The sequence below is a fragment of the Callithrix jacchus genome, chromosome 6 (genome assembly GCF_049354715.1).
Source record: "Callithrix jacchus isolate 240 chromosome 6, calJac240_pri, whole genome shotgun sequence".
In the NCBI taxonomy this organism is placed as follows: domain Eukaryota; kingdom Metazoa; phylum Chordata; class Mammalia; order Primates; family Cebidae; genus Callithrix; species Callithrix jacchus.
The window spans coordinates 153,205,129-153,226,820 of NC_133507.1; the positions used below are offsets into that span (position 1 = coordinate 153,205,129).

The window sequence follows — 21,692 nt, forward strand, 5'->3', positions numbered from 1 at the left end:
GTAAATATTTAATATAAAGATATTCGTAAGTCACTAGCAGACTTTTATACCTCCAAAATGATTTCTAAAAACAATAAAATAGGAAAACCTTCATGTAAAATAGCTGAACAATTTTTTGAATCAGCTGGTATACTTCATCAGCTGATTCTTATCAAATGGGTCACATCCAAGTAAATTTCGGTTTAAATAAATAGAATATAGTAAGGGAAAGGCTTTACTAAGATATGGAAAGAATTCTGTTGTCAGATGATTTGAGTTACACATCACTTAGGTATACAAAACTTTGGCAGAAATGTATGCAGTCTTCACATTCAGTACCTATTTACTGTATAATGATGATGGCTAAAATGTACTGAGTACTAGATAGTATACTAATAATTTAGATATTATTCATATATAAATTAGTCCACATAACCCTATGAAATAGGCATTATTATTAGAGCCCTTACATTGATGAGGAATCTGTGGTTTGAGGATGGTAAGTTTTTGCTTCATTTCATTGCTCAAAGGTCACAAAGCCAATAAGTGGTTGAGTTGGTTTTTGACTGCCTGATTCTAACATCCATGATTTTTAACATTTATACGACACCCCCAACTATCCTGGAAACCCAGTTTGTACCATGGAGAGACTGAAGGATGTAAGATGAATAAGTCATGATCCCTACATTTGTGGTACAAGAATTAATAATTCTTAACCTATGGTTCATTATCAATGCAGACAAAGTCTTAACTATTTTGCATTTGCAGGGCTAACTTTCTAATAGTCTTGTTTAATTTAACTGCAGACAGCATAAGGCCAGGAAAAAGTAGTTCCGCTAGGACATGAGATTAGAAAGGCATTTCCAAATACTACAGGATACAAGATGCCAGATCAGATTATGCTGCTAGTGTATTCCACAGGTCAAAACCCATATACTTTTGGGACTCTGGATTTCTAATCTTTTTTATATACCCTTAATGGGTAAAAGGCATATTTACAAAAAGGACATGCAGCAAGGTTGGTGACACTATTTTCTAGCTCAGGCAAGCTTTCCAGAAATTACTGAACCACATCAAACTATATAGTCATAAAGCCATAACAATGTCCAGGTAACATATCTGATACCAGTTGAGTGGATGATCTCTTCCATATTCAAGTGATAGAGTGTTTGTTGCCTGACAACCTGGTCCATGAATACATTAGAATGGAGGCAACAGAAATGAGTCTGAGACTAAGGTTGTGGTCTGTCTTCTGAGTTTCTATAAAACCTCCAAAGGCTAAAGGGAAATCCCATTAATTGTATTAGCCCAACAATGGCTATAAATCAATAATTCTTAACCTGTGGTTCATTATCAATGCAGACAAAGTCTTAACTATTTTGCATTTCTCAGGGCTAGCTTTCTAACAACCTTGTAGGCTGGGAAAAAGGTAAACAATATTTCTAGCCCTATCTGGCATCTAGCTATATTCATAGTTTAAAGGCAGTCCTTAAAGAAAGAGGAGGCAGGGTAAAAGAGCTAATATTTGAGTACCTGCTTTGAACATGTATGTCATGTACTGTGCTAACACAGCCCCTCTTTTCTAGTTTTCAGTCTTATTTAATACTCATACCGACATAAAATAGTGGTGCTCCCAGCAGTCAAATATCTTTCTCAGGAACTCAAAGCTGGTAAATAACATAGCTAACATTCAGACAGAAGTCTGTTCTCACTACATACCCTTGGGAACAGAGAGGCTCCAGGCAACTGCAGGGTCCTGGCTACCTTTGTGACAACATTCCTCCAGAGCTACAAGAGCTGAGGAACTGATGAGAGGGTGAGAAAGGCAAGCAGACTCCCTCAAGTATACCATAGAAATGGCCCTTTTGCCCTTCCTAACAATGTTCTCTTGGGGAGATGCTTAGTAGAGAAGGAAGATAATGTATTGAGTCATTGAATTTGTACTGATCCACACTGAAAACAAAATTCCATTTATGATAACAAAACTTCCCTGTTACAGGTTGCACTTAAATATTGTGAGCTTAAATATTTCAAAAATAATAATCTCCACTGAGAATAGCTATACGTGTGGCTATTAAAAAGTAGACCTCTTCTTTTCTATGCCTTGAATAAAACCATGACTTTTTTTTTCAATCTGAAGGGGATTTAAGGAGTAACAATTTTTGTTTCGGAGACAGTCTTGCTCTGTTGCCCAGGCTGGAGTGCAGTGGTGGTGATCTCAGCTCACTGCAACCTCTCCCTCCCAGGTTCAAGTGATTCTCCTACCTCAGCCTCCCGAGTAGCTGGGATTACAGGCATGTGCCACCACACCCAGGTAATTTTTTTGTATTTTTAGTAGACATGGGGTTTCTCCATGTTGGTCAGGCTGGTCTCAAACTCCTGACCTCAGATGATTCACCCACCTCAGCCTCCCAGAGTGCTGGGATTACAGGCATTAGCCACTGCACCCAGCAGGATAGTAGCATTATCGTAGTAATCTTGAGTTTCTCACATAATCATTTCCTTCCAACTCTCCCAAGAGAGCTTCTATTCTTCTTTTATCTTTGTCTACCACTATAATCATATCAACCGTCTCATTCAAGTATTTATTGCACGAACACGTGCTGAGGTACTGTGTATCAGGCACAAATATTGGGGATTCCACAGCTCTACTACTCAGAAGGTGGCCCATACACTGACTGGTGCTGGTCTATGAATCTATTTGCTACCAGCCTGTGACATGTATTTAAAGTTTTTTTCCCCTTCTTTTTTTTTTCTTCAGGTCAGATGGGTAATGTGCCGATGTTGTAACAAGGTTCAAGGGTGGCACATCTCACACAAGCGCGTGAACACCCAATCATCATGCTCATGAACTACAAAAGGATGGTGTTTAAAGTTTTTAATAGTAGCCGGGCGTGGTGGCGTGTGCCTGTAGTCCCAGCTACTCGGGAGGCTGAGGTGGGAGGACTGCTTGAGCCTAGGAGTTCTGGGCTGTAGTGCACTATGCCGATCAGGTGTCTGCACTAAGTTAGGCATCAATATGGTGACCTCCCGGGAGCGGGTGACCACCAGGTTGCCTAAGGAGGGGTGAACCGGCCCAGGTCAGAAATGGAGCAGGTCAAACCTCCCATGCTGATCAGTAGTGGGATCATGCCTGTGAATAGCCACTGCACGCCAAACTGGGCAACATAGCAAGACCCCATCTCTTATAAAAAAAAAGTTTTAATAATAATACAACAAAATAATTTGTTGATTTCAATAAATTTTAAAAAATTTTATATCATTTTTCTTTAAAAACGATTTTTTTTTAGAGACAGGATCTCACTCTGTCACCCAGGCTGGGGTGTAGTGGTGTGATCATAGCTCACTGTAACCCCAAACTCCTGGGCTCAAGTGATCTTCCTGCTTCAGCCTCCTGAGTAGTTGAGACTGCAGACATGTGCCACCACGCCTGTACAATTTTTAAATTTTTTTGTCGAGACAGGGTCTATGCTGCCCAGGCTGGTCTTGAACTCCTCCCGAAGTGCTAGATTACAAGCATGAGGCACTGGGCCTGGCTTTATGTTATTTTTCTAATAATTCATTTTACTGTATTTTACAAAAATATTGGTCTATGAAGGATTAAAGTCAAAACCTGATTGTTTGCCAGCCATAGTTTAAGCAGCATTGTTCTAGGAAGCAGGAAGAGTAAGATAAGACTTTTGGCCGGTTGCGGTGGCTCAAGCTTGTAATCCCAGCACTTTGGGAGGCTGAGGCGGGCGGATCATGAGGTCAAGAGATTGAAACCGAGAACGATCCAAGATGGCCTATCGCTAACATTCCGGGATTGCAGCGCTCAGGAAAGGCGCGGAGAACTAGAGGACGCCACACTTTCAGACAAATTCTTGTTGCTCACGGAGCAGAAGATCCCCCAGTGGAGGAAACACACGGGTGGCCAGCGCGACTCTCGTGGCCGGCGCAGCGGTTCCACCGGCACCTCCGTGCGGCAGCTCTCTGAGCAGAGTAAACAGGTTCGGAGGACCCGCACGGGTCCCCAGCAGGACACCAGAGCCCGGCGCAGCGGCTGCCATGGCACCTCGGTGCGGCAGCGTACGGGACCGGTTCCCCTTCTGACCGAGGTTTGGAGCCCCGGGAAGGCAGAGTCGCCTACTACGGACACAAGAAGGAAGCTAGACAAGAGAATCCTGGGCAGAAAAGCACCATCAGTTTTAATGCCGCCGCTGCTCTGGCCCTGGGAACTAACAACCTGGACATCCACTCAAGAGACCTAATCTGAAAGCTGGTAATTTCAAAGACGACAGGAGGATAAATTTACAATGACGGGAAGAAACCAGCATAAAAAAGCTGAGAATACTCAAAGTCAGAACGCCTCTCCCTCCAAAGATGATCACAGTTCCACATCAACAATGGAACAAGGCTTGATGGAGAACGAGCGCCTCCTGATGACAGAATCACTCTTCAAGAAATGGATAATAACAAACTTCGGTGAGTTAAAAGACCATGTTGTAGCCCAACGTAAAGAAACTAGGAACTTTGAAAAAAGGTTTGATGAAATCCTATTGAGAATAGACAACTTAGAGAGGAGTATGAGTGAATTAATGGAACTGAAGAATACAATACAGGAACTCCGAGAAGTATGCACAGGTTTAAACACTCGAATTGTTCAAGCAGAAGAAGGGATATCAGAGGTCAAAGTCCAACTTAATGAAATAAAACGTGAAGAAAAGATTAGAGAAAAAAGGATAAAAAGGAATGAGCAAAGTCTCCAAGAAATGTGGGACTATGTGAAAAGACCAAATTTACATTTGATAGGTGTACCTGAATGCCACGGAGAGAATGAATCCAAGCTGGAAAATACCCTTCAGGATATTATTCAGGAAAATTTTCCTAAACTAGCAAAGCAGGTCAACATTCAACCCCAGGTAATACAGAGAACACCACAAAGATATTCCTCAAGAAGAGCAACCCCAAGGCACATAATCGTAAGATTCACCAGGGTTGAAACCAAGGAGAAAATACTAAGGGCAGCCAGAGAGAAAGGTCAGGTTACCCACAAAGGCAAGCCTATCAGACTTACAGCAGATCTCTCAGCAGAAACTCTACAAGCCAGAAGAGAGTGGGGGCCAATATTCAACATCCTCAAAGAACAGAACCTTCAGCCCATAATTTCATATCCAGCCAAACTAAGCTTCACAACTGAAGAAAAAATAAAATCTTTTATGAACAAGCAAGAACTCAGAGATTTTATTACCACCAGGCCTGCTTTACAAGAGCTTCTGAAAGAAGCATTACACACAGAAAGAAACAACCAGTATTAGCCTTTCTAAAAATACACCAAAAAGTAAAGAGCACCAACATAAAGAAGAATTTACACCAACGAATGGATAAAACAGCCAGTCAACATCAAATGGCAGTAACCCTAAATTTAAATTGACTAAATCCCCCAATCAAAAGACACAGCCAAAACCCAATGGCATGTTACATCCAGACCTGTTTCACATGCAAAGATACACAAAGACTCAAAGGGATGGAGAAAGATTTACCAACCAAATGGAGAGCAAAAATAAATAATAAATAAATAAAAAGCAGGAGTTGCAATTCTCGTATTGGATAAAATAGATTTTAAAGCAACAAAGATATAGTGGTAAAAGGATCAATGCAACAACAAGAGCTAACGATCCTAACACCCAGATACGAGACTTAGATTCAATGAGACAGAAAATTAATAAGGATATCAAGGACTCGAACTCAGATCCGGAACAAGTAAACTTAATAAATATTTATAGAGCTCTCCACTTCAAATACACAAAATATACATTCTTGTCAATACCACATCACACCTACCCATAAGCTTAAATGAAACATTGATTGGCCATCATTAATACCCAATTTTTTTCAAAATAAAGCAATATTTCCATTTACTCTCCCTCTTTCTCTTCCTCTTTCTTCCTCTCCTTTACTTATTATTTTTTTTTCTTTCCTTCTCTCAAAAAAGAAAAAAAAAAGAGATTGAGACCATCCTGGCCAACATGGTGAAACCCCCGTCTCTACTAAAAATAGAAAAATTAGCTGGGCATGGTGGCGTGCACCTGTAGTCCCAGCTACTATGGAGGATGAGGCAGGAGAATTGCTTGAACCCGGGAGGCAGAAGTTGCAGTGAGCCAAGATTGTGCCATTGCACTCCAGCTTGGCACCTGGCGACAGAGTCTTATAAAAAAAATAAATAAATAGAAAATAAAAAAGATAAGATTTTTGCTCTTGACAAGGTCTTAGTCTAGTCTTGTGAGAGTGTTCAATAAAAAGTCTTGCCAGGTGTAGTGGCTCAAGCTTGCAATCCCAGTACTTTAGGAGGCCAAGTTAGGAGGATCACTTGAACCCAGGAGTTTGATGCCAGCCTGAGAAACAGAGTGAGACTGTGTCTCAACAAAAAAAAATTAGCCAGTTATGGTGGTGTGCACCTTTAGTCCTAGCTACCTGAGAGGCTGAGGGTAGGATCCCGCCACTGCACTACAGCCTGAGCAACAGAGGAGACCCTGTCTCCAACAACAACAACAACACCTCCTTCCATTCTCATACACATTTCTGAGGAACACTGAAAGTTTAGGCTCTGTAAATAGGTCTGGAGAACATTAATTTTTTTCTAATGAACTATTAATAGGTTAAAAGGACAATAGAGAAAGGTTAGATAAAGAAGGCTGTCAACAGAAAGGATAGTTTAATAAAGAATAGGAAATAAACAGGTAACCAGGAGGCCAGCAGGTATAACAAACTGCTTTATGCCTCAGGTGAAGAAGTCAAGATGGCAAATCAAGGCTTACTGGATGAAGACACTGGGTCCAGTCTCTGCCATCTGTTCCAGTCTCCAGTGTGCTGTCTGTTACAGCATTACCTCCTATTCTGGCCACTTCTTTATACCTGTGTCATAGTACTTACTTATCAGAGAGTACCATGAATATATTAGTTTGCAAGTCAAGTTTTACTGACACTATATTATTTATCTTTCTCTTCTCAGTGCTCAGCATGTAACTGGCACTCAAATATATGTTGAACCACACTAAGCAATAGAGGGCAAGTCAGAGAGTTCATTAGACTTCTCTTTCAGGCTTGGCAACCAAAAAGCAAGGCTTATTGAAGAGTGTCTGGGAGCCAAACCAGCAGACTGTAGAAAGGGCAATTTAGGCTGGGCACAGTGGCTCATGCCTGTAATCCCAACAGTTTAGAAGGCCAAAACAGGAAGACTGCTTGAGCTCAGGAATCCAAGACCAGCCTGGGCACATAGTGAGACTCCATCTCTACCAAAAAGAAAAGACAAATTAACCGTACAGTGGTGCATGCCTGTAGTCCCAGCTACTCAGAAAGCTGAGGCAGGAGAACTGCTTCAGCCCAGGAGATCAAGGCTGCAGTGAGCCATGATCTCACCACTGCTCTTCAGCCTAGGTAGCAAAGCAAGATCCTATCTCTCTCTCTAAAAAAAAAAAAAAAAAGTGGGGGGTGGGCAACTTAAAGCTAGAACTCAGAAAGAAAAAGAAAAGTTAAAACCAACCCACCCACCAACCAAAAAACCTCCACTCTCCCTAAGGAGAACAGCTAAGTCAGTCAGCTGAATTGCAAGTAACAAAGCATTAGAATTTAAAAGCCCATTCTGCATTAAGTTTGAATTCATGACTTGACAGAGTACTCATAAATTATATATGAGGATGTGGCTCTGAGTAATTTCAAGGTAAGTATATTTTTCAGGCAAAATGGCTGACTAAGCACATAATGATATATGCTAATGTCTACTATGGTAGAGTAGAGCAATATGAAGCAAAGCTTCAAAACCAAGGTCACAGGCATAAAGAAAAATCACCCCTTCTCATTACTTTGGGGTGGAAGCAGCTGCAACGACTAGCAGTAAACAAAGGGAGTTTTTATTTGGTGGTATTCTGAACATTTTCATTACAGGGCTTTCTTTACTCTGCTTTCACAGTTTTTGGTTGTGGCTTTTTCTTTTTCTTCCCATTCTCCATCTTTTCACAGTCTGCCTTTATGATCTCTCCCCTCTCAAACTCTCTCCTCCTTGTTCCCTTTCTGAACACATTTTCTTCTCTTACTCCCACCTTCTTCATTAATTCTTAAATACCACTTACGTCAGAGCCCTCTTATGCTTCTGCCTTAGTATTGGTTATACAGAGCATTCTGACTTTAGTACCTTCTTAAGAACCAATTCTAATTCACAGGCATTTAAATGTATTTCCCCATCCAATGATTTCCCAGTGATTTTCCCATTTATGGAGGATAAGGTGAGAAAATATAAATGGATCCCTGAGAACCCAGGTTTTAGCATCCTTGAAACATAATATGCAGCATTGTAATCAGTGGTGATATCCCTGTGAAATAATACTCTTGTGCTGGCAAAGTTACTGTGCTTGGAAAGTACACAATCAAAATTTAAACGGGCCTGAGAAACAGTGGAGGCAAGTAATTTAGTAATGAGAAAAATATCAGTATTTGAAACATAACACAGTCTTCTCCCTACCAAAATCAAACAATGAAATAAACCTTTCTTTTTCTAGTCAGCCCATTATCTACTGACATGCACAGTTAGGTGCCTGGAACTGGTCAGAAATAAGCTAGAAGAGACATATCCAAAGAGATTCTTAGAGGCTCCCTTTGTACTTTTATTTGCTTCCCAGCACCTCCTGATTGAAGAAGAGATAATATAAGGCCCTTTCCCAAGGGCATGTTCCCAAAAGGGCCACTGTTTCTTTCAGGTTATTTGAAGCCACAGGGATATTGCCTTGAATCCTATCAAAATCTACATTCAGAGATTCCTGAATTTCACCCAGTTTTTTTTTTTTTTTTTTTTTGAGACAGAGTCTCGCTCTGTCACCAGACTGGAGTGCAGTGGTGTGATCTTGGCTCACTGCAACCTCCGCCTCCTGGGTTCAAGTGATTCTCTTGCCTCAGCATCCTGAGTAGCTGGGACTACAGGTGCATGCCACCATGCTCAGCTAAGTTTTGTATTTTTAGTAGAGACAGGGTTTCACCATGTTGGCCAGGATAGTCTCAATCTCTTGACCTTGTGATTCTCCTGCCTCGGCTTCCCGAAGTGCTGGGATTATAAACATGAGCCACCATGCCCAGCCTTCAACAGTTTTTTTAAAATGCTATAGTAGGCCAGGTACAGTGGCTCACGCCTGTAATCCCAGCACTTTGGGAGGCCAAGGCGGGTGGATCACAAAGTCAGGGGATCGAGACCATCCTGGCCAATATGGTGAAACCTCGTCTCTATTAAAAATACAAAAAAAATTAGCTGGGCGTGGTGGCACACACCTGTAGTTCCAGCTACTTGGAGGCTGAGGCAGGAGAATTGCTTGAACCCAGGAGGTGGAGATTGCAGTGAGCCAAGATTGTGCCACTGCACTACAGCCTGGGCGACAGTGCGAGACTCTGCCTCAAAAACAAAAAACAAAATGCTATAGAATTGGGAGGAAGATCAACTTCTTCAAATTGTAACTCTTAAAAACATAAAAGCTGGCTAGGCATGGTGGCTTATGCCTGTAATCCTGGCACTTTGGGAGGACGAGAAGGGTGAATTACCTGAGGTCAGGAGTTTCAGACCAGCCTGACCAACTGAAACCCTGTCTCTACTAAAAATACTAAAATTAGCTGGGTGTGGTGATGCAAGCCTGTAATTCCACCTACTCGGGAGGCTGAGGCAGCATAATCACTGGAATCCAGGAGGTAGAGGTTGCAGTGGGCCAAGACTGTGCCACTGCACTCCAGCCTGGATGACAGAGCCACTGCACTCCAGCCTGGCGGACAGAGTGAGACTCCATCTCAAAAAAAAAAAAAAAAAAAAAGTCGATGATTTTAATTTTCCAGTAGGATATAAGTGTCATCTGTGGGTTTCTTCTGTTGTCACTCCAAGAGCCACGATTAATTCCCAGAATTGGCCGGTCACGTAGCTCACGCCTGTAATCCCAGCACTTCGGGAGGCTAAGGCAGGTGGATCACAAGGTCAGGAGTTCAAGCCCAGCCTGGCCAAGATGGTGAAACCCCATCTCTACTAAAAATACAAAAAATTAGCTGGGCATGGTTCCAGGTGCCTGTAATCCCAGCTACTCGGGGGGCTAAGGCAGAGAACTGCTTGAACCCGGGAGGCGGAGGTTGCAGTGAACAGAGATTGCGCTGCTGCACTCCAGCCTGGGTGGCAGAGCAAGACTCCATCTGAGAAAAAAAGAATTTCCAGAATTGTGAAAAAGGTTTTCAGGTATCTAAGCTGAAGTAAAAAAGGATCACGAAGGCTCTGGCTTTTCTGATACCCTGAAACATGAAATCTCTAAATTTGCAAAATAGAAAGCAATACTAAACTTTAAAGCAAAGATAATGATTGTAATAATGTAATAGAAAGCATAGTGCATTTGAAAGCTGCAGTTTTTTTGTTTTGTTTTGTTTTTGAAGTGGAGTCTTGCTCTGTTGCCCAGGATACAGGTATGTGCCACCATGCCTGGCTAATATCTGTATTTTTAGTAGAGATGGGGTTTTACCACGTTGGCCAGGCTGGTCTTGAATTCCTGACCTCATGATACACCCGCCTTGACCTCCCAAAGTGCTGGGATTACAGGCGTGAGCCACCTCGCCTGGCTGGGTTTTTTGTTTTTGAGATGGGAGTTTTGCTATTATTGTCCAGGCTGGAGTGCAGTGGCACAATCTTGGCTTACTACAACCTCCACCTCCCGGGTTCAAATGATTCTCCTACTTCAGCCTCCTGAGTAGCTAGGATTACAGGCATTACAGGAATGCACCACCACGCCCGGCTACTTTTTGTACTTTTAGTACAGACAGGGTTTCTCCATATTGGTCAGGCTGGTCTCAAACTCCCAACCTCAGGTGTTCCGCCCACCTTGGCCTCCCAAAGTGCTTTGATTACAGGTGTAAGCCACTGCGCCCAGCCAGAGCTATGGTTTTTAAAGTGAGTTGGCATGTATTATTTCATTTAAATTTCATAACATCTCCATCAAGCAGCATGCATTATCCTGGTTTTACAGATATTGAGTGACTTGAACAAAGTCAGATAGCTTAAATAAGTGATTTTCATTATTTAATAAATTATATCTACCCATTCAAGCTGCTCCCTTAATGTCTGCTTTCCTAGGTCTCCAGATTTCTTGAAAGAGTAATCTATTCTTGCTGACTTTATTTCCTCATCTATTTAATTCATTTTCTAATCTTGAAATATTATAGTTTATGTGTTCCTTTAACTATTCTTTGTTTATTTTTTCCCCAGACAAGGCCTTGCTCTGTGGCCCAGGATGGAGTGCAGTGGCATAATCTTGGCTCACTGCAACCTCTGCCTCCTGGGCTCATGTGATACTCCTACCTCAGTCTCCCCAGTAGCTGGGACTACAAGTGCACACTACCATGCCTGGCTAATTTTTGTATTTTTTGTAGAGACAGGGTTTCACCATGTTGCCCAGCCTGAACTCAAACTCCTGAGCTCAAGGGATCCACACTCCTTAGCCTCCCAAAGTGTTGGGATTACAGGGTGAGCCATTGCACCCTGCCACTATCTCTTATTCTTAAAAATATCACAATGACCTACAAGGTATCATGGGACTGTCAGTTGATTCTTAAATATCATTGAATAAATAAAATTTTGATGAATTCCAAGGACTTGTTTGACCCTTATCCTTCCTCATTCCTGACTCCAACTTACTCCTAAAATACCTTCCTTCCTCTCTGTTACTCCCTACTATTGTAAAGATTAAACGAGGGAACACCTCTTCTTTTAAGATCCTAGTCAATGACAATTCTCTCTCTCTCTCTTTTTTTTTTTTTTTTTTTTTTGAGATGGAATCTCCCTCTGTTGCATGTGCTAGAGAGCAGTGGCGTGATCTTGGCTCACTGCAATCTCCACCTCCCGGATTCAAGCAGTTATCTGCCTCAGCCTCCTGAGTAGCTGGAATTACAGGTGCCTGCCACTATACCTGGCTAATTTTTGCATTTTTAGTGGAGACGGGGTTTCACCTTGACCAGGCTGGTCTTGAACTCCTGATCTTGTGATCCACCCGCCTCAGCCTCCCAAAGTGCTGGGATTACAGGCGTGAGCCACTGTGCCCGGCCCCCTTTTTCTTAAGCTTTAGCAGTGACCTGGTGAAGAACTGTACTTTCCACACAGAGTAGTCACCAAGGTAGCAGTGCCACACATGGCATAGTTACGACTATCCTACAATTTGCTCACACACAGAGATCTATAAATATACAGTTTTTTAGAGATGGGGTCTTGCTCTGTTGCCTAGGCTGGAATGCAGAGGCACGATCATAGCTCATGGTACCTCTAATTTCCGAGCTCAAGTGATTCTCCTTGCTCAGCCTCCCAAATAGCTGGGACCACAGATGTGTGCCTCAACCACATTTTTTTTTTTTTTGAGATGGAGTCTTGCTCTGTTGCCAGTCTGGAGTGCAGTGGTACGATCTCAGCTCACTGCAACCTCCGCCTCCTGGGTTCAAGTGATTTTTCTACCTCAGCCTCCCGAGTAGCTGGGACTACAGGTACACGCCACCATGCCAAGCTCATTTTTTTTTTGTATTATTAGTAGAGACAGGGTCTCACCATTTTGGCCAGGAAGGTCTCAAATCTCTAGACCTCATGATCCGCCTGCCTCAGCTTCCCAAAGTAATGGGATTATAGGGTGAGCCACCTCACCTGGCCCCCTCATCCACATTTTTAAACAGAGAATCAGAAAAAGAAATAGTCTGTTAGATTCTTTTATCAATCCATAAATATTTAAGGGACCTTTAAAACAAACCCTAAATGCATAATAACACTGTGTAACAGGAACCCTTGGGTTGGTTCTATAACCTACCCACAATATACTTTCACCTACTGTTTTTAATAGACGTTTAAGGGAAAGGTTTCAGAATGAAACGGAAATAAACTGGGCACAAGGTAGCCTTGAGCATTCTGAATAAAGCCAAGTGATCTTGTTTATCCATGCTAATATCCAAGACTTTTTCACTTTTTTCCCCTATTAATGAGATTGTCCGAATTGCTCATCTGAAAACAACTTCAATGTGGGACACATTTTGTGTTACTTTATTGGATAAAACTATATGGACACAATCTTGTGCATATCAGACTTGAGTAACAACCTCCTATGTTTGATCATCACTGAAATTGCTAATCAGACCCCTATCTCTTGACTACAGAGGACAATGCTTAAGAGGACTGCTTAAGATGAAAAATAAAAATAAAAACAAGAATATATCTATCTGCTGCTTAAGTAGTTTCTGGAAAATATCTTTTTTCCCTCTGATAACTCTAATTGTTAAAAAAATTCATTATTCTGAGCTAAACCCTGCCCTCTGTATCTGGAGCGTTGAGAGAAAAATATAATAATATAGGGGATATTACCACATTAGAAGAGAATAATTTTCAAGTGGAAAATAAATCCGGCTGTGACTTAAAACACTGAGAAAAGGGCTAGGCACGGTGGCTCATGTCTGTTAATTCCAGCACTTTGGAGGCCAAGGCAGGCAGATCACTTGAGCCCAAGAGTTCAAGACCAGCCTGGGCAACATGGCAACACACGGTCTCTAAAAAAAATGCAAAAATTGGCTGGGCGTGGTGGCTCACGGCTGTAATTCCAGCACTTTGGGAGGCTGAGGTGGGTGGTTCACCTGAGGTCGGGAGTTCAAGACCAGCCTGGCCAACATGGTGAAGGCCCATCTCCAATGAAAATACAAAAATTAGCTGGGTATGGTTGCAGGCGCCTGTAATCCCACCTACTCGGGAGGCTGAGGCTGGAGAATCGCTTGATCCTGGGAAATGAAGGTTGCAGTGAGCCGAGATTGTGCGATGGCACTCCAGCTTGGGCAACCAGAGTGAGATTCTGTCTCAAAAAACCCCAAAAATTAGCCAGGCGTGATAGCATGTACCTGTAGTCTCAGCTACCTGAGAGGCTGAGGTGGGAGGACTACTTGAGCCTGGGAGGTTAAGGCTGCATGCAGTGAGCTGAGAAATTTTTTTTTTAATTTGAGCAACCTCTGCCTCCTGGGTTCAAGCAATTCTTGTGCCTCAGACTCCTGAATAGCTGGGACTACAGGCAAGCACCACTACACCCAGCTAATTTTTATACTTTTAGTAGAGATGGGGTTTGACATCTTGGTCAGGCTGGTCTGGAACTCCTGACCTCAAGTGATCCACCCACCTTGGCCTCCCAAAGTGCTGGGATTACAAGTGTGAGCCACCTCGCTCAGCTAAGCTGAGAAGATTTTAAAACTCAATCAATAAATTCTCTAGAGAGTCACCATGGTATACCATAGAAAACATGGACTTTATAAAAGGACAAAACAAGGCTTAAATTAAAGCTCTGCCTTCATCTAAGTGACAACCTCATCAATCCTCAATTCCTTCATCTATAATGTGAGGCCAATAATGAATAGGGTTGTTGTAATATATCAAAGTTCTTTAAAAACCAAAAAGCAGTATAAGAATATCAGATATAAAAAACAAAAAAAAAAAGAATATCAGATATTATTAGAGTACCCCATTCTTCTTATGGCTATACTTATAGTGTTAATTTATAGTAGAGCTATTTATGTTTCATTCTCTAAACGTTTTCTAAATTCAGAGGCACTAATTGCTCTCCTTGTCTCTGAATCAGTTGTATCCACAATGCACTACATCAAATACTTCAATACTGAGAGTCTAAGAAAAGAGTTGTATCACAAAAAGGAAACAATCAAGTAACAAAAAATGTTTTGCCTATTTTAGGCATAGAACATATCTCAATATAAATATTTGCTGAAAAGAGTGCTTGTTAATTAAGAAAGGCTGTCACCACATCAAAGAATTGTAGTGTTGGGAAAGGATTTTAGAGTATTTCTGGAGATCATCTACTGTAATACACATTTGATACATACAAAATTTCCCCTGAAATACTCTTGACAGACAGACATCCATCTGCTGCTTGAAACACTTCCTAGAAAATGTCTTTTTTCAGGTAACTCTACTAATTGTTAGAAACTGGGCTAAACTGTCACCTGTAAGATTTACCCCCAAGTCTTGTACTTCCTCTGAGAGCTACACAGCAACATTTAATTTTTCCTCTTTAGAACATGCTTTTTTTTTTTTTTAACTTTAGAAGAGAATACTCACATCCCTTGTCCAACTCTTTTCATCTTTAGGTCAAACTCCCCTCAGTTGCCCCATTATTGAATGTATGGCATATTTCAACTAGCCCTCCTTTGTACCAGTTCCACTTACCCCTGCCTCTCTTTGCTGTAGACTAAACAAGCTGTCATGTGTCCTACAGTGAGACCATCACCTTATTTGCCATAAACAGTATGCTTTAGTCAATCCATTGAAATATTTGTGGATATTGAACTGTAAGAAAATATATTTGCTTTTCTTTCCAGCTCCAAAATTATAAGCAGGTCAAAAGCAAAAATGAATGCTGCTCTCAAAACGTTGACAATTTGAATTTTAAGCATTCAAGCAATTATTAGAATAGGCTGCTGGAGAAGATGGCCTTTACAATTCCTTTCTCTGATGCTAGGCTTTAGCTCAGGACTACGGAGGGACAGGTCTATATGTTCACATGTCAAATCCTCCCATAACATGAGGATTTGTGGGTACAGAATGCTGACAAGGACTGGGAGGCAAAACTGAGGTCAACCCTAGTAACAGCCTAGAGCTTCCAAGCCTCAGAACCACTGCTAGTCCTTTATCAAATGTCGTGGTGATACAACTGGAATTTTCCATGAGAGTTTTACTGTGTTCTGTCTCCTTTCTCCAGAAGTTACTATAATGTTTCACTATAAACAATATACACAATCCTGGGAAGAAGCTTAGAAGGTTAGTAGAAGACTATAAGTATCTAGTTATACTCTAAATTCCTTCCAAAAAGCAAAAGCAGGAATGCCTGTTTAAGAATCCTAAGTAAGGCCAGGTGTGGTGGCTCACACCTGTAATCCTGGCACTTTGGGAAGCCAAGGTGGGCAGATCACTTGAGCCCAGAAGTTTGAGACCAACATGGGCAACATAGTGAAGCCCTTTCTTTAAAAGGAAAAAATACAAAAATTAGCTGGGTGTAGTGACTCAGGAGGCTGAGGCAGAGGATCACCTGAACCTCAGAGGTTAAGGCTGCAGTGAGCTACAATGGCACCAGTCTGGGTGACAGTGAGACCCTGTCTCAAAAAAAAAAAAAATCCTAAGATAATCAATAGGACATCGTATTCATTTTATCTATTCAGGAATTTATCTATTCCTGAATAGATAAAATGAATAAAATTCAGAATAAAAATTCTCAAGTCCATGCATGAGGAAACAAGCTACCAATCACAATCTACATGAAATGGGGCTATGTGAGTGGTATGTCTGGTTGCTTTCCAAGAATTTGGGTTGATAGACAGAAACTATATTATGGGAAATAATAAACCTCAAATTCATTTTTAACATTTGGCCAAGGCAATTGTATTTGGGAATACTGACATTCGAGAGAAGTTCTATAGTCGACTGTTCTTAATAAGTCTACTATTCTTATTCTTTATTCTAAGTGAGTAAATAGAAGATGTAAAGCCAATTATTTTTTGATTGGAAGCAAAGTCAAAGATCAAGGAACGATGAGAAATGATATAGGGGGCTGGGCACAGTGGCTCACGCCTGTAATCCCAGCACTTTGGTAGGCTGAGGAGGACAGATCACAGGTCAAGAGATCAAGACCATCCTGGCTAACATAGTGAAACCCCATCTCTACTAAAAATACAAAAAATTAGCCAGGCATGGGGGTGTGTGCTTGTAGTCCCAGCTACTCGGGAGGCTGAGGTGGAAGAATCACTTGAACCAGGAGGTGAAGGTTGCAGTGAGCCAAGATTGTGCCACACTGCAGTCCAGCCTGGTGTTAGAGAGACTCTGTCTCAAAAAAAAAAAAGAAAAGAAAAAAGAAAAAGAAAAAGGATATAGGGATTCCAGGACCAAACTATGTATGGGAGAAGAAATGTAAGAACACAAGTGAAAGGTGCTTTCAGAAACCTTCCAAGCCAAACTCTTTTTGCTAACCTGCCATAAATTAGAATGAGATTCATTTTCTAGACAAGATAAACACGAGGTATACATCAATGCTTATTTACAGAATCATTTCTTCAGAGGCAAAACAGAAATATCATAGTTTTTCTATAAGAAAATATAACTAGAATGAAGGCATTGTTTATATCTCAAAGAAATAAGTGGCTTTAAAATCATAAACACTATTATCATTATTATTATTATTTTTGAGATGGAGTCTCACTCTGTTGTCCAGGCTGGAGTGCAGTGGCCCAATCTCAGTTCACTGCAACCTCCACTTCCTCACCCTCCCGAATAGCTGGGATTACAGGTGTACACCACTACACCTGACTAATTTTGTACTTTAGTAGAGACAGGGTTTCACCATGCTGGCTAGGCTGGTCTCGAACTCCCAACCTCAGGCGATCCACCTGCCTTGGCCTCCCAAAGTGTTGGGATTACAGGCATGAATCACCACACCTGGCCTGTCATTATTATTAATAATTATTAATAAAATGAATGGCAGAAGATATTACTTACTATGTGCCAAGGAATGAACCAAACATCTTTTATTCAGTTTCACTTAATTCTCAAAACAACCTTCTGATGATATGAGATACAGATGTTGACGCTCAGAGTCTGAGTGTTCTGTTGAAAATCACAATAGTAAAGGCAGTAAGGCTAAACCTTGGAAGTGAGCCCATGCTTTCAACCACTGTGCTATAAACTCTACTACAGTTATGTTAAAACATTCAATAGCTATCGATTACTGCCTATAGAGACTACGAACACACACACAAAGCAAATGAGAATGACCCTTTCCCTCAAAGTTGTGAACATGGAATATTCTTCTTTGTGTGTGTGTGAGATTGAGTCTCTTTCTGTTACCCAGGCTGGAGTGCAGTGGTGCAATCTCGGCTCACTGCTCCTCGGCATCCCAGGTTCACATGATTCTTCAGCCTCAGATACCCTAATAGCTGGGATTATAGTTGCCCATACCATGCCCAGCGAATTTCTGTATTTTTAGTAGAGACAGAATTTTACCACGCTAGCCAGGCTGGCTGGCCTTGAACCCCTGACCTCAAGTAATCCACCCACCTCAGCTTCCCAAAGTGCTAGGATTACACGGGTGAACTTGGCATCTTTTTTTCTTTTTCTTTTTAATGTATTTTTTTTTTGAGACAGAGTCTCACTCTGTAGCCCATGCTGGAATGCAGTGGTATGATCTCAGCTCACTGCAACCTCCGCCTTCTAGGTTCAAGCGACTGTCCTGCCTCTGCCTCCCAAGTAACTGGGATTACAGATGTGTGCTACCACATTTGGCTAATTTTTTGTATTTTTAACAGAGGGGGTTTTGCTATGTTGGGCAGGCTGGTCTCAAACTCTTGGCCTCAAGTGATCTGCCCACCTTGGCCTCCTAAAGTGTTGGGATTACAGGCATGAACCACTGTGCCTGGCCTAATTTTTTTTTTTTAATTTTATTTTCATACAGTGCCATTCTCAGGATATGAATATTATCAATCTTTTAAATTTTTATCAATTAATTGGGAATAAGGGATCTATTATTATTACTATTATCATTATTTTAGACAGAGTCTCACTTTGTCACCTTGGTTGGAATGCAGTGGGACACGATCTTGGCTTCACTGCAACCTCCACCTCCCAGGCTCAGGTGATCCCCCCCACCTCAGCTTCCCAGTAGCTGGGACCACAAGCATATGCCACCACACCTGGCTAATTTTTGTGGGTTTTTTTTTTTTTTTTTGGTAGAGGAGGGGTCTTGTCATGTTGTCCAGGCTGGTCTCAAACCCTAGGCTCAAGCAATCCACCCTTCTCAGCCTCCCAAAGTGCGGGGATTACAGGCACAAACCACTGTGCCTGGCAGATAATTTTTTCTTTTTTTTTTTGAGATGGTGTTTCCCTCTTATTGCCCAGGCTGGAGTGCAATGGGCTATCTAAGCTCACTGCGACCTCTGCCTCCAGGGTTCAGACAATTTTCTTGCCTCAGCCTCCTGAGTAGCTGGGATTACAGGCATGTGCCACCATGCCCAGCTATTTTTTATATTTTTTTAAATATATATTTTATTGCATTTTAGGTTGTGGGGTACATGTGAAGAACATGCAAGATTGCTGCATAGGTACATACATGGCAGTGTGGTTTACTGCCTTCCTCCCTGTCACCTATATCTGGCATTTCTCCCTATGTTATCCCTCCCCATCTCCCCACCCGCTGCTGACCCTCCCCAAGTTCTCCCCCACAGACCCCAGTGTGTGATGCTCTCCTCCCTGTGTCCATGTGTTCTCATTGTTCAATACCTGCCAATGAATGAGAACATGCAGTGTTTTATTTTCTGTTCTTGTGTCAGTTTGCTGAGAATGATGGTTTCCAGGTTCATCCATGTCCCTACAAAGGACACAAACTCATCGTTTTTGATGGCTGCATAGTATTCCATGGTGTATATGTGTCACATTTTCCCTGTCCAGTCTATCATCGATGGGCATTTGGGTTGGTTCCAAGTCTTTGCTATGGTATACAGTGCTGCAGTGAACATTAATATGCATGTGTCCTTATAATAGAACCATTTATAATCCTTTGGATATATACCCAGTAATAAGATTGCTGGGTCAAATGGAATTTCTATTTCTAGGTCCTTGAGGAATCACCACACTGTTTTCCACAATGGTTGAATTAATTTACACTCTCACCAACATTGTAAAAGTGTTCCTATTTCTCCACATCCTCTCCAGCATCTGTTGTCTCCAGATTTTTTAATGATCGCCATTCTAACTGGCGTGAGATGGTATCTCAATGTAGTTTTGATTTGCATTTCTCTAATGACCAGTGATGATGAGCATTTTTTCATATGTCTGTTGGCCTCATATATATCTTCTTTTGTAAAGTGTCTGTTCATATCCTTTGCCCACTTTTGAATGGGCTTTTTTCTTGTAAATCTGTTTTAGTTCTTTGTAAATTCTGGATATTAGCCCTTTGTTAGATGGGTAGATTGCAAAACTTTTTTCCCATTCTGTTGGTTGCTGATTCACTCTAATGACTGTTTGTTTTGCTGTGCAGAAGCTCTGGAAGTTTAATTAGATCCCATTTGTCTATTTTGGTTTTTGTTGCCAGTGCTTTTGGTGTTTTGGTCATGAAGTCCTTGCTTATGCCTATGTCCTGAATGGTTTTGCCTAGATTTTCTTCTAGGGTTTTTATGGTGTCAGGTCTTGTGTTAAAGTCTTTAATCCATCTGGAGTTAATTTTAATGAAAGGGGTCAGGAAGGGGTCCAGTTTCTGCTTTCTGCACATGGCTACCCAGTTTTCCCAACATCATTTATTAAACAGGGAATCCTTCCCCCATTGCTTGTTTTATTTTTGTATTTTTAATAGAGACGGGGTTTCTCCATGTTGGTCAGTCTGGTCTTGAACTCCCGACCTCAGGTGATCCACCAGCCTTGGCCTCCCAAAGTGCTAGGATTACAGGCATAAGCTACCATGCCCGGCTGATAATCTATTATTTTAACAAGGTTGAGCATGTTTTTATTTATTCATTGGTCATCTGCTTTTTTCTTCTAAGAACCGTTTGTTCATATCCTTTGCCCATGTTGAATTAAATGCTTTTCTTACTGATTTGTAGGGAGCCATATATATTCTGGATATTATATTGATATCTGAAGTATAAATAAATGAATTAAATAAATAAATGGAAACAATGAGCCAATATTCAGAAATAAAGATGTTCTTCGAAACCAACAAGAACGAAGATACAACATACCAGAATCTCTGGGACACATTTAAAGCAGTCTTTAGAGTAAAATATATAGCAATAAATGCCCACATGAGAAGCAAGGAGAGATCTAAAATTGACACCCCATCATCGAAATTGAAAGAGCTAGAGGAGCAAGATCAAAAAAACTCAAAACCTAGCAGAAGACAAGAAATAGCTAAGATCAGAGCAGAACTGAAGGAGATAGAGACACAAAAAACCCTTCAAAAAATCTATAAATCCAGGAGCTGGTTTTTCAGAAAGATCAACAAAATAGTCAGATCACTAACCAGATTAATAAAAAAGAAAAGAGAGAATAATCAAATAGATGCAATAAAAAACGATAGAGGGGATATCACCACAGATTCCACATAAATTCAAACCATCATCAGAGATTATTACAAACAACTCTATGCATATAAACTAGTAAATCTGGAAGAAATGGATAAATTCCTGGACACTTGCATCCTCCCAAGCCTAAACCAGGAAGAAGTCGAAACCCTGAATGGACCAATAACAAGGTTTGAAGTTGAGGCAGCAATTAAGAGCCTACCACACAAAAAAAACCCAGGTCCAGATGGGTTCACAGCCGAATTCTACCAGACATACAAAGAGGAGCTGGTACCATTCCTTCTGAAACTATTCCAAATAATCCAAAAAGAGGGAATCCTTCCCAAATCATTTTATGAGACCAACATCATTCTGATACCAAAACCTGGCAGAGACTCAGCAAGAAAAGAAAACTTCAGGCCAATATCCACGATGAACATAGACGCAAAAATCTTCAATAAAATACTGGCAAGCCAACTGCAACAGCACATCAAAAAGCTTATAATTTTTTTTTTTTTTTGAGACAGAGTTTTGCTCTTGTTACCCAGGCTGAGGGCATGATCTCGGCTCACTGCAACCTCCGCCTCCTGGATTCAGGCAATTCTCCTACC

At 41.3% G+C, this 21,692-nt stretch overlaps 1 protein-coding gene and 1 non-coding gene across 3 annotated transcripts in view; both read right to left on the minus strand.

The window, feature by feature from the left end:
• Window positions 1-21,692, minus strand: part of PDE6D (phosphodiesterase 6D) — a 65,562-nt gene that overhangs the window by 35,261 nt on the left and 8,609 nt on the right. The window lies entirely within an intron of this gene.
• On the minus strand, window positions 2,740-2,843 carry LOC118155159 (small nucleolar RNA U13). The gene has a single exon (XR_004745379.1). It is a non-coding gene; the product is annotated as a small nucleolar RNA U13 (small nucleolar RNA).